Source organism: Alexandromys fortis, unplaced genomic scaffold (genome assembly GCF_014885135.2).
Source record: "Alexandromys fortis isolate MF-2015 unplaced genomic scaffold, M_Fortis_MF-2015_v1.1 scaffold_1, whole genome shotgun sequence".
Classification (NCBI taxonomy): Eukaryota; Metazoa; Chordata; class Mammalia; order Rodentia; family Cricetidae; genus Alexandromys; species Alexandromys fortis.
In genome coordinates, this window is record NW_026067927.1 from 19,929,705 (window position 1) to 19,942,163 (window position 12,459).

The following is a 12,459-nucleotide window of genomic DNA, read 5'->3' on the forward strand; positions in this document are numbered from 1 at the left end:
TAAATAAATGCAACATAAATAAATAAATAAATAAATAAATAAATAAATAAATGCAACACAAAAGAATGCAACACATCTTTGCATCATTAAACAAATGTTCCACAGCATAAGCAAGTGTAACACATCTTCAACTACTATTCCACAACACACACATTCAACTTACTGAATCCATTTAGCATTGCTCATATGTACATGTGTCCTGGGCTGATCACTTGGAATTGGATATCTTGTGGGAACTTATCACAGAGAAAAACTAATCATCCATTTCCCTGAGCAGCCATTGACCTCAGATAGCTCTTCATCTGGGGGGGGCAGGGATCATGTGAAATTTCCCCTGTGCACATTGGTCTGTATCCTGATGTTGTAACATCATGCAGGTATTCTCTATACAGCCACATCATAGAGGTGTCTTGAATGCACTGTCATAAAAACACAGAGACTAGAGGACTGTGGGGTACCCAGCCCTAACGGATTCGTCTGCAATGCCACCTCTCACCTCTGTGGAAGGGAATTAAAAAGTACAAAACTTGGTGTGAAGGATAGGCATATCTGTGTTTAACCTATACCTCAGCTATAAACAATAATCATTTACATCTGTCAAAATAGAATTATTTTTTTGGAGATAAGGTCTCACTAGGTAGCCCTAGCTGGCCTAGAACTTGCTGTGTGTATTCTGGCCTTGAATTCACAGGGGATCAAGTGGCTTCTGCATACTGAGTACTGGAATTAAAGGCCATTCACATGCCAGCAAGGTAGTCTTCTTTTATCAGAAACTTAGATCAGTGTGGGGCAAATGTCATCACGCTCTATGCAGGTCAGGCGGCACAATAACGTTAGCGTTAATCGCCTTTCAAAGTGTTAAGAAATAAACCTGTGTTTGGGGTCGAGAGGCCTGAAATACAACTCTAAACTTTGAAGATCCCCTTTTAAATAAAACCATGGGCAAACAACTATTTTTTTATAATGTAATTTATTTCCCTTCTATTTGATGTCTTTGCACCCTCCTCCTAAAGACAACTCACATTAGGTAGCCACATTTAGTAATAGCATTCCTTCTCATGAATCCAGTTTAGAAATAAGTTTCTTGATGGGAATACTTAAAATGAGTGGGCTCAAAATTCACACTGTAAATAACCATCCCCTTCTATCTGCCTCCTCTGCCCCCAGCACCTACCTTCTTGCCATCTTTTTCTTAGTGCTACTGCCTTCCCTGTGAGATTGCCCCTGGTCTGGCTACTCCAAGAATCTAACTTCTAACTATGCCTCTAATCTCATCAAATGCCCTTTTACCAACCACAATATGATCAGAAAAAAATAGCTTATACCACTTTATTACATTGGAGAGTTCCTACGAACCACAGGGTTAAGCCCCAAATCCTTGTTCCAGAAAGCCAGGCCCTCCCTCCTGATCTTATGCAGGTATACCTTTCCAGTGCCGCCTCTCCCTGCCCTGGGTTCCTTCCTGCCCACCCCCAAATCTCTCAAGGCAGGAATTGTTATTTATTTGTGCTTACTTTGGATACTGTACTCTGGACACATTACAATTTTTACTTATTTGTTTTGTTTCAGACAATGTTTTGCTATTTAGTCCTAGCTTGCCTGGCATGTTTTGTGTTGTCCAAGCTGACTTTGAACTTACAGAAACCCCCTGTTTCAGCCTCCAGAATGTTGAGATTACAGGTATGTGTTTTCATGTCTGGTCTCTTATAGAGTTTTAAATGACACATTCAACTTGTACATATGGTGGAGTGCCCCAGGCTGTCTGGGTACCTGTATACATTGTATGACGTGTAAATCTTGATAAGCATATCTGCATCTCCACTTGTTTCTTCACAGGGAAAAAAATGCAAATCCTTTCAGGTGAGAAAATGTCCTTACCAAATTGGTCTGTTAGCAATTTCTTGATAAATGATTGATATGCTAGACTCCAGTTCATTGTGGGCGGTCTTGAGCTATATAAGAAAGCCAGCCGAAAAAGCTATAGAAAGGAAGCCAGCAGTAAGCAGCATTCCTCCCAGCTTCTCCATTAGCTCCTGCCTCTGGATTCCTGCCTTGAGTTCTTGCCCTGACTTCTCTCAGTAATGGGGTCTGCTCTGAGAGTTGTACAGTGAAATAAACCATCTTCTCCCCTAGTTGCTTTTGGTCATGGTGTTTTATCCCAGCAACAGAAACCTAATAAAAACAACATTTTACTCTAAAATACATGTGCATTTGATTTATGTTTCCCCATTTAAAATTTTAATTAGAAATAATTATACTATTTCCTCCTTCTCTCTCCTTGCTCATAGCCCTGGCCATATATGTTTCCCCCACTCCCTCCCCAATTCATGGTCTCCTCTCCTTTAATCACAAAACCTATATATGAGCATATATATATATGAATACATATGTATTTGTTTTAATGTGTAGGTAACGTAAAAAAATGTAAAAGACTTTTAGTAAAATTGCTTCTCTTACCCTTTCTGCAATGATGGCATCATCCATAACACTGGTCCCTCGAGCCCCATTTGCCTCAGAAAGGTGTCTCAGAGACCATAAAACAATGAGCTGAGGTAAGTTTGGTATGTGGGTGGCAGGGTTGTGTGATCTTCCCTAGGAGATGCAGGCGAACATCTCCTCACTCAGAACAATGGCCAAAGGAGAGAACAGTAGACCAAAGATTCCACCCAGTTCTAGCCTGGTAAACTATGCATGTACCTGGGTCCCTTCAAACAGTGGGGGCATCAATGAAAAGCCTGCCCCAGCATGGGCGACAGCTCATGAAAGCTGCCCCAGGAGCGACACAGCTTGGCATCTCTCCTCACTCCTTCTGCTCTCATTGCTTCCATAACCTGGGGGAGGGATTTTGTGACTCGCTGGTTCTGAGCATCCAGTCTTATGGGCCTTCTGTCTACCTCCAAAAGAAAACATTCAGCTCTAAGGAAAGGGTGCTCACCAGCCTGGAAAGCACTCTGAGGCCATTGGAAGTGCTTGTGCCAGTCATCTTGCTTGTCCTTTGAGCTTTCACACCTTCCAGATCTGTTTGGAGATGTGAGTCAGATGGACCCAGCCCTTCAGGCATCTAGTCTGACTCTGCAGGGTCGCTATGTGTAACTGTAACCAGGAGATGGCAGCATCTGCCCAGAGATCCAACAACTCTTCTCTAAATACCTCAGGATACCACATACTGTGCTTAAAGAACGGCAGAGGGAGCTAAGACCCCATTGCTGGGTGTGGAAGGGTTGGTTTAGAGGTTCTCCTTGTTGGAATATCCTTTTCTACACCAGAGTGACTATTCTGCATGTGCCTGCCGCTGTATAACATGAGAGAGATAGAGACAGAGAGAGAGACAGAGACACACAGAGAGAGAGAGAGAGAGAGAGAGAGAGAGAGGGAGAGAGAGAGAGAGAGAGAGAGAGAGAGAGAGAGAGAGAGAGAGAGAGAGAGAGGTTCTAAGCTGCAGATGCCATCAGTTTTTTCTACCCTGCCATGGTCAGACCCCTGTTGGTGATGCCGAGCTTCAGGGGCAACCTTTTGGAAATCTGTTTGGGCAACTGGAGAAGGGTCAGAAGAGTGTCAGGCCAGTGGGTTAAGACTCTGGGCCAGGCCTCCAGAGTTGGTGGTGAATCTGTTCCTTACACTGTAGGCTGGGGGAGAGGTAATGGGGAGAGCCTTGCACCTGCACTCTGATGATCTGGGGAGGGCTTGGTCAGATTCCCGCCAATGGATGCTGAGGAGGAGCAGAATCCTTACGTCAGCACTTCCCCACCCGTTGTGAGAGCCAAAGTTACAGACACCATAAGTTTTTATTACTGTGCCTAAGAGATCAGTGAAACAGAAGTGCCTCCGATCTGCAAGCCCCTTGCCCAAGGACAGACAGTTCCTGAAATGCTGGAGGCTTTTGTCAATGGGAGATAACTAGCCCTGTGATTTTCATCCCCCCTAACAAGTTTGTTTGACCTATCTGCGCCAGACAGGCTTGATCACATGTGGGTGGGAGGATCGCAGTCAGAAAACGCATCAGAATATACGCTTGCCCAGATTGGCCCTGATAGAAAATGCAATGAATTATGGGTTCTCCTTCTTAAGCCTCTACAAACACGAATTCTGGGCATTTCCCTGGGAACCCGTGTATGGACCTGGCCAGAGCCCGTCCACCTGGCCAATATTTAATTAAAGCTTGCTTCAAACTTGGATTTAAACTATGGTAGTGGTCTTATTCTCGATCAGTGGGATTAACACTATGGATCCCCACCCCTTTGGAGTCACATGTCAGATATTTACATTATGATTCATAACAGCAGCATAATTACAGTGATGAAGTAGCAACAAAAATAATTTTATGTTTGGGAGTTACCACAGCATGAAGAACTGAATGAAGGAGCCACAGCACTAGGAAGGTTGAGAACCACTGTCTTACATCCATAGTAGGGACCCATCATCAAACCCGTGTCCTGATTGGAGGGTTGATGGAGTTGGTGGACTGATGGCATAGATAAAAGAATCTTTTACGGGGCTGGAGAGATGGCTCAGTGGTTGGGAGCATTGCCTGCTCTTCCAAAGGTCCCGAGTTCAATTCCCAGCAACCACATGGTGGCTCACAACCATTTGTAATGAGGTCTGGTGCCCTCTTCTGGCCTGCAGACATGCACACAGACTGAATATTGTATGCATAATAAATAAATAAATAATTTTTAAAAAGGAATCTTTTATATATGCCTTGTGCTAAGCTGGCTGCTGGGAATACAATACCAGTCAAGATAGGTGCTGGTCTTACCTTATCAAGCCTTCAGTCTTGGGAGGTACAGCCTTAGGATGGAAGACACATGATGTATTACAGAGGAAAGAGACCCAGTGAGCTGGCACAGGAGGGAAGACTTGCTGCCAAGCCTGACCAGCTGATCTGGATCCTCAAGATCCATGCAGTGGGAGGAGATCGCAGACACTGGTAAGTTGTCCTCTGATTTTCACATCCTCACTGTAGTTTATGGCAGACAGACAGACAGTCACAGAGACACAGAGAAACAGACACAGAGAAAATAAAATACATAAACAGATGTGATAATAATAGTTTTTTTAAAAAAAAAAAACACCCAGAGGAAGGAGCAAAACGCCAAGGAGGCCATGAGAAAGCACTTTCACAGGGGTGAGGACCGGGCGGGTGAGGGAGCAGGAACAATTCCCAGACGAACACCGTCCAATCTGAGACGCGAACAGTGCTAAGAAGGGAAAATTCCTCAGACCAATTAAATTTAGTAGAGTTTACTTGAGCAAAACAAAACAAAGTAACTCACGAAACATGCAGCTCCTGGAACTAAAAGAACATTCTGTGAATTCCCACCAAAGCATGGGCTGACAGCCTTCATCTAAAGCCGGAGGACTGCGTGGAGACCTGAGCTGGGAACAGCTTAATTGGGTAAGTGGTCTCAGGGCAGTCTGCAATTAACCGGAGCTTAGCTACTGTCATTAAAGACTGCCTTGGTTTGGTCTGCTGAGGACAGTGTAGGAGCCTTGTCCACACCAACGGCTGTCTGCAAATTTTAACAGTAGCCAGTAGGTATTAGTAGGATAAGGGGCACAAGGGGAGGAGGATTTTCTCATGGGAACCATCTGCCTTCTCATGCACAAAAGATGCACACATCTGCAAACTTTCCAGCGCACGGAGGGAAGCTGTCTGTGGCTACCTAACACGAGCCCAGTGTTACAACTTGGGAGCTATGATGGTGTTAGCTCAAGAGTCCTACCCCGGAATGGGCTCAGCCAGCTGTTTATCCTTTGGATCTGTTCGGTATCACCTAAGAAGTTGCTATCATGTGTGGGGCTGGTCCAGGTGGTCTCAAGTTTCTGGTCATTAGTTCTGGGATTCTATGGTACCTTGGCTATTTCCTACCCATGTTCTCAGCCTTAACTGGGGTAGATAGAAAAATCTTTATTTTGTGGTCTCCCTCCAGCATTTTAAGGAGGGTATTTGCAGATAATCTGGGGAGTCTGGGTGTAGAATGAACAACCTAACTTTCGATTAAATAGTTTCCATTGTTCAAGTCTGTTGCTATCCCAGATCTGACTGAAGATGAATTCTGCTCCAACTTGCAATGATATTAGTGATACGCTCTGGAAAATCTCATGAGCATCTCATTTAAACTACCACTCTTTTTTTTTTCTGGAAAAAAGAAAACAAGTAGCCACCCTCACCCCCTAAAATATTATAGTAAATTCAAAGTGACTCCAATAAATAAAATTTTGAGGGACTGTAACATGAGGGGCTGGCCATCCTGCTTATTTGTGTTTTCTGTCCCACCTGGTCCCCCAGCCATTTAGTCCCAAAGAAAATCACACAAAGATCTCTGTAAGTTATAAAGCTGATTGGCCCATTAGCTCTAGCCTCTCACTGGCTAACTCTCACATTTTGATTAACCCATTTTTCTGATCTATGTTAGCCATGTGACTCAGTACCTTTTTTCAGTGGGGCAGATGACATCCTGCTGCTTCTGTGGTCTGGGCAGGAGAGGGAGGAATCAACTTCCGCCTTCCCAGAAGTCTCCTGTTCTCATTACATCATTTCTACTTACTGTCTGGTTTTCCCGCCTATATTTCCTACCTGGCCAATCAGTGTTTATTTATGACATGATTGACAGAATACAGACAATTCTCCTGCACCAAGGGACAAAGAGGATTGGGGTAATGGAGGAAAGGGGTCACGATATCTTCAGGAGAAGAGGTGGGAGAACATAACTAGCCTACTCAGAGAAGTTCTCAAAGATTGGTATCAGGGAATCAGAGAAGATATTATGGGAGAAGGCCTGGCAGGAAAAACGTACTTACACTGGTATGATCCTGTGCCCACAATGCACTTGGCTATCTCAGAGGTGAGAACTAGTATTTACATATCAGATCATGAAAGGCCCTGTGTGATAAAGATGAATCCAGCATGAAAATATTTATAGCAAGGGATTTAGACAGCGAGGTTTGACCTTGGACATCTGAAGTGTCATTTCATAGGTCCTCTAGGAAGTAAATCCAGACTTTCTTCCTTCCCACAAATTTGGTCACCACCATGATTATGGTACTTGCTGGGTCCCTGGTTCCATCATCTCTGAATCCTGGTTCAGCACTTCCTTCAGAATATAGGAGAGATTCTGGTGGCAAACTGATAGTCTGCAAAGACTGTATGGGGCTTCATTGTGAACACCGAAATGAGTGACCCCAAGGAGCATTAGGATGGATTGGAGCATGTGACTCATGACGTGGACTTGAGCCTGTGAAGGCAGAAGCCATCAAAGCTCACCCATGCTATGGCGGCCAGATGGGTTCCTGTAGAATTTTTTCTTCTCCTACTTATCTTCAATCATTAGGCAAAGAATGTTTTACTACTGAAGAGCCCAAAGAGAAGAAACTTACAAAGCAATCAACATTTTGACAAAGCCAAGGAGGGAGGGCATTAAGCTGCCCTAAGGTCATTTGATAGTCAAATGGTCTAAACCTCTGGGGCAGGATGGCAAAGCTCACTCACACTTGGGGTTGCTCTGTGGTTAGAAACAAAACAGGGCTTGAAAAGGAAAGTACAGACTCCCTCCAGCAAACCCTCCTGTTTCTTTTGAGGTAAGCTGGCAACCCCCTAGCTTTTATGCTCAGACTCTTGAAAATCAAGTAGAGGCACATCCCCCGGGCAAGGATGGGTATGACAAGTGCCTCCAGCTTCCTAACTACACCCCTTTGTTTTGTGCTTCCCTCCCCCACCCCTCAAACTGAGGAAGCCAGAGCAGAACACAGATCAAGCATTCAGCAGTTCTGCAAAGTTATTAGCTGGGGTTTAATGTCATTCAACTTTAATGCTGGCACAAGGTACTCTTTTGTTTTGCTTTGAGGAAGAGTGCAGGCTTTCAGGGGTGGTAGGAGTAAAGACTTGTTGCCTCAAAGCGTTTCTGCTAGATTAGCCTGGACTCCACAGAATGACATACCCCTCAGCCTCAGGTTGCCTGTGTTTTGGTAAGATAGGAAGGGATCCCCTCTGGGACGGGCAGGCCTGGGGCTAATTACACCGCAGGGTGAATTCATCACTAAATCTTTCACTAACAAAGACAAATTACCTCATACCTTTTACAAGACCCTAAAAAAATTAGGTGAGTGTATCTGTTGTCCAGCCAGCCCAGGAACCCAGACAGCAGATGGCACTCCTCCAAGACAACTCCTTCCTCGAAGCGGGTTTGCATAGACCAAGATGAGACAGGCAACCGTTATCATCACCTGGTTTAGGAGATCTTTCACAGACCACAGTCTGCTTGGATCCTCACGGCAGTCAGTTGGAGAACAGTGTTGTTATTACCTGCATTTGTGAACAAGGAGACTGTGGCCTGGACAGATTCCCATCGCAGAGCCCAAATCGTTTGGGTGTAGAAGGACAAACAGGTCTTCGTTCTAGATGCTTGGCTACCACTCTTTTCGGCTGGATGTGAGATTTGGTCCCTTTGTCTTATAGGGATGATCGTCCTCAGCTCATTGGCTCCTGACAGCAGAGGAGAATCGCTGACACCTAAGCGCACAGGTGCATCATACCACTTCCAAAGGGCTATTTTATCCACTGGGATTCCTTGTGCTCAAACTCCTATCTGCTTAAGTCAATAGATAAAAGATCCAGGTTAGTCTCTCTGGGGTCGTATTTTCTGATCTATAAGATATGGGCAATCACAACAGTTACTACAAATGATGATAGGTCATTGTTATCGCTGACAATGGTAGAAGCCAACAATAAACACAGACATGGGGGTGATGATGTTAACGACGACTGTGTTGCTAATGATAATACCTAGACTCTCATAACATGTGCAGCTCAGTGCTAAAGTCCAATCCCATGCCTTCTAAGGCTAACTTGTCAGGGGGTTCCTATTGTGAGACAGGCACGGAGAATTTAAGACAAGGATGGTAAGCAATTTGAAATCCCAAGATGTGGGGTTTCTGTGGTGCCAGGACAGACTTCGAAAAGACAATGGAAGTGTGGGAGGGCTGAGCTAATGCCTTCTGAATGGCGGGGAAGTCTTTGATGGAAGTCTCTGGGAGAGGCTGCCCTTACTAATGTGTGTACCATGTGTGTGTGGCTGTGGGGCTGAGCTATGGAGTGGTTGGGTCTGAGATGTGAATGGAAGTCACACCTGCAGTTCCAGTTTGGCAGAAGTGACTCTGCTGTGGTGACCAGGAGCCCTCAATACTCCGCTACCCATTCATTTGTCATTGTGACCTCTCTTGGGACAAGCACCGGGACTAGTTACCTATCTCAGTAGTAGCAAAACATCTCCCATGTCATTACACTACTCCATTTGCCCCACGTTTTAGGGGTTGTTTGTTTTATTGTTGTGATGATGATGATGGTTTTGTTTCTGAGACAGGGTCTTGTCATGTACTCCTGAAGAGGAATCTCACACACACACACACACACACACACACACACACACACATATCCCATGCTGGCCAAAGCAAATGAAAATACAATGACTGTGTTGCTGACGATCATACATACTCTCATAACATGTGCATCTCAGAGCTAAAGTCCAATCCCATGCTTTCCAAGACTAACTTGTCAGGGGGTTTCTATTGTGAGACAAGCACAAAGAATTTAAGACAAGGATGGTAAGCAATTTGAAATCCCAAGAGACTGGGTTTCTATGGTACCTCAGTCTCCTGTTGGACTGGCTTAATTTGTTTCTTCAAAAGATTGTGTGTTTGTGTGTGTGTGTATGTGCATGTTATGTATGTGTGTATGTATATATGTGTGTATAAGTATGTATGTGTGTATGTATATGCATGTGTATATAAATGCAGATGTGTGTACAGGTGTCCACAGAGGCATCAGGTCCCCTGGAGCAGGAGTTACATACATCTTTGAGCTTCCCAGTGTGATGTTGCCATCAGAACTCTGGTCGTCTGATAGATCAGTAGGCTTTGTAAACGGCTGGGCCATCTCTCCAGCTCTTCCATTTATTCTTTATCTGAGCGCTACCTCTTGGCCACGGCGCTACTCTAGCAGGACCTCAGTTTTCATCTGTAAACAGGGAGAAAAGTGTCTCCTTGGGCTTTTGACTAAGCCCACAGAAGAAAACACAGGGAAAGCAACAAACTGTCCCAAGTACCAGTCTTCCCACTGATTGACATGTGTATTAGAGAGACAGCTTTAGAGCTCTGACAGAGAGAGAGAGAGAGAGAGAGAGAGAGAGAGAGAGAGAGAGAGAGAAATCTGCCCCTGTGGCTATTGACTGAAGGTTTAGGTCTGAGTCCTGGTTCCTCACTGATAAGTTCTATGACCTAAAAGACGTTACTCCTCTGACCCCTTTCCTCATGTGATTTTGGAAATGACCGATATTTAAACATTATAAGAAACATTAGTCTATGTCCTTGTCATTTGAGTAAAAGAGGGCCAAGCCTGGGAAAATCTGTGTCTTCTCTTTGCTCTTGAAAATTCCCAATGTACATCATGACTATGTCAGTAAAGCCCCCGAGATGTCCTGCACCGGGGTCCTTGTAAGTTTGAGTTACACCATACTTGTCCATTTGGCCATCAGCTCTCTTTCCTTCCAGAGCTGTGACTCACCTTCCTGTCAATTGTTCCTCAGAACAAGCTGATCTCCCAAGGGTCTTTTCAACTTTGATGTTTTTCTTTCTACCTCATTACCTGTATCTTGTGTTTCCATAGCTAACTACAGCATTGGACGTGAGAAAAGAGACGGCCGTCAACAGCAGCTGCCTCTTCAGTACTAGTAAGAAGTCCTAGGCAACCACCAGATCTAGAGGTACCCAGAGCCACGAGGGGAAGACACGCGTGTACCAGGATGTGGGCGATGGTGACATTAGTGTAAAATCTAGAGCTGTGCCTTCAGCATTTTTATTGCAGCCAGTGCTGTTCCCACCCCAATTCCCTGGGCAGCCTGTTCTTTTAGCATCCTATCCCCTTTTTCTCACCCAAATGGAAATAAAAACTTGGAACCAGAAGCTTTTCATTGCCTCCGAGTAGCTGAGCCAAATAAGAGCAATGGACTGGAAACCAGAAAGTCTGGACTCGAATTCTGCCTGTGCTGTGAACTTGACCTTGATTTGCAGAGAGTCACCTGTTCGATCAAACCTCGCGCAATTCGTTTCTTCATCTAGAAAGGAGAGGAGTTGAGCCCCGTGAGCTTCTGTGCTCCCATCCAGTGTGGCATGTGGTTTCTCTCTAGATTAATGGCAATGCAAACCCTGCTTTGCCTCTGCAGCTGTCCCACAGTTTGTCACCGAGTCCCCTGTAGTAGCCGCCTGGTCCTGTATGGTTTGCATTAGAGACTTCATCCCAACAAACACTAGCAGTGGTGGGAACGGCTCACAGCTCAAGCCCATCTGGCTCTGGAAATGGAGCTGGACCTCACCCCTTGAGTGGCATTGCCCACAATGATGTCACCCTCATTTTTTTTTCCTTAAGGAAAAGATTCTCTTCAACTATTGGGACAGCCTGTGCCCAACAGATCAGTGGCTTGGGTCGTAGGGATTTGGCTGGGTTTTTTTTTTTTTATTCTTTCTTCTTTTATTTTATAATAAAAGAAATGTCATTGACACAAACCCTAATTCAAGGTATGTGAAGGATTTTATTTAAATCCACAAAGTCAATGAGAACCAGACCTGGGCCTGCAAACAAGGCCAGACACAATGGCTAAGATTAGGGTCCCAGAATCAGCTTCAATTCTGAGGTTAGAGATTGTTCTTTCTTTTGTGGCTCTGTCAGGCCCTTAACATCACTTAAGCCTGATTGATTCAGGGGAATTGAAGGCTGTGAATGTGTACCCTGGCTGGTGTTTCTTTGAAAGTGTGCTCACATTCCTTAAGCTATGGAGCCCAGGGAATCTCTCGGAAAAGGCCTTAAGCGCTGATTTTTGAGGTTGTTGCCAGTATCCCCTCATCAGTTCCCGAAGGCTGTCCTTTAATTAAGACCCAAGAACCTTACCTGGATCATCTTAGAGCCCTTGGAGCAAAGCTTCATCACTCTCAGGTAGAATAGACTCAAAGATGGGGTGTATCTCAAAGATTTTTTTTTTTTTTACCATTGTAAGACTTTGGGCCAAACTTTCTAGCTAAGTGTTCTTTTCCATAAAATAGGACAAAAATTCCCCACCCTACCTCTCCCCAGGCCACTCTTCTGGGATACACCTCCTTATCCTCCAGTTTGCTGGGTAATGTGTGGAGATGATTTTCACTTTATCCAATTTTACCATGTCCTTTGGTGGTGTCTTCAGCCTCTTTCCCCATCCTCTCTCAGATAGGGTCTAGCTAGGCCAGGATAGCTTGGACTTATGATCCTCCTGCCCCAGATTTCTGAGTTCTAAGGTTTCGGGCACATTCTACTATACCTAGAAACTTTTGTTTGTGTCTTGGAGTCTTGGTATAGTCATCCTTGCAGACCCAATCAGGTCTTTTCTCCTTAGACAGTGTCTCTTGACATTCCAGGTTAGCGATCTTCGAAGATCA

At 44.7% G+C, this 12,459-nt stretch overlaps 1 long non-coding RNA gene across 1 annotated transcript; it reads left to right on the forward strand.

Moving 5' to 3' along the window:
- The first annotated feature begins 5,271 nt into the window (after positions 1-5,271).
- Positions 5,272-10,903, forward strand: LOC126502675 (uncharacterized). The gene is made up of 3 exons (XR_007592012.1): positions 5,272-5,395; positions 8,456-8,614; positions 10,661-10,903. It is a non-coding gene; the product is annotated as an uncharacterized lncRNA (long non-coding RNA).
- Positions 10,904-12,459: the final 1,556 nt, after the last annotated feature.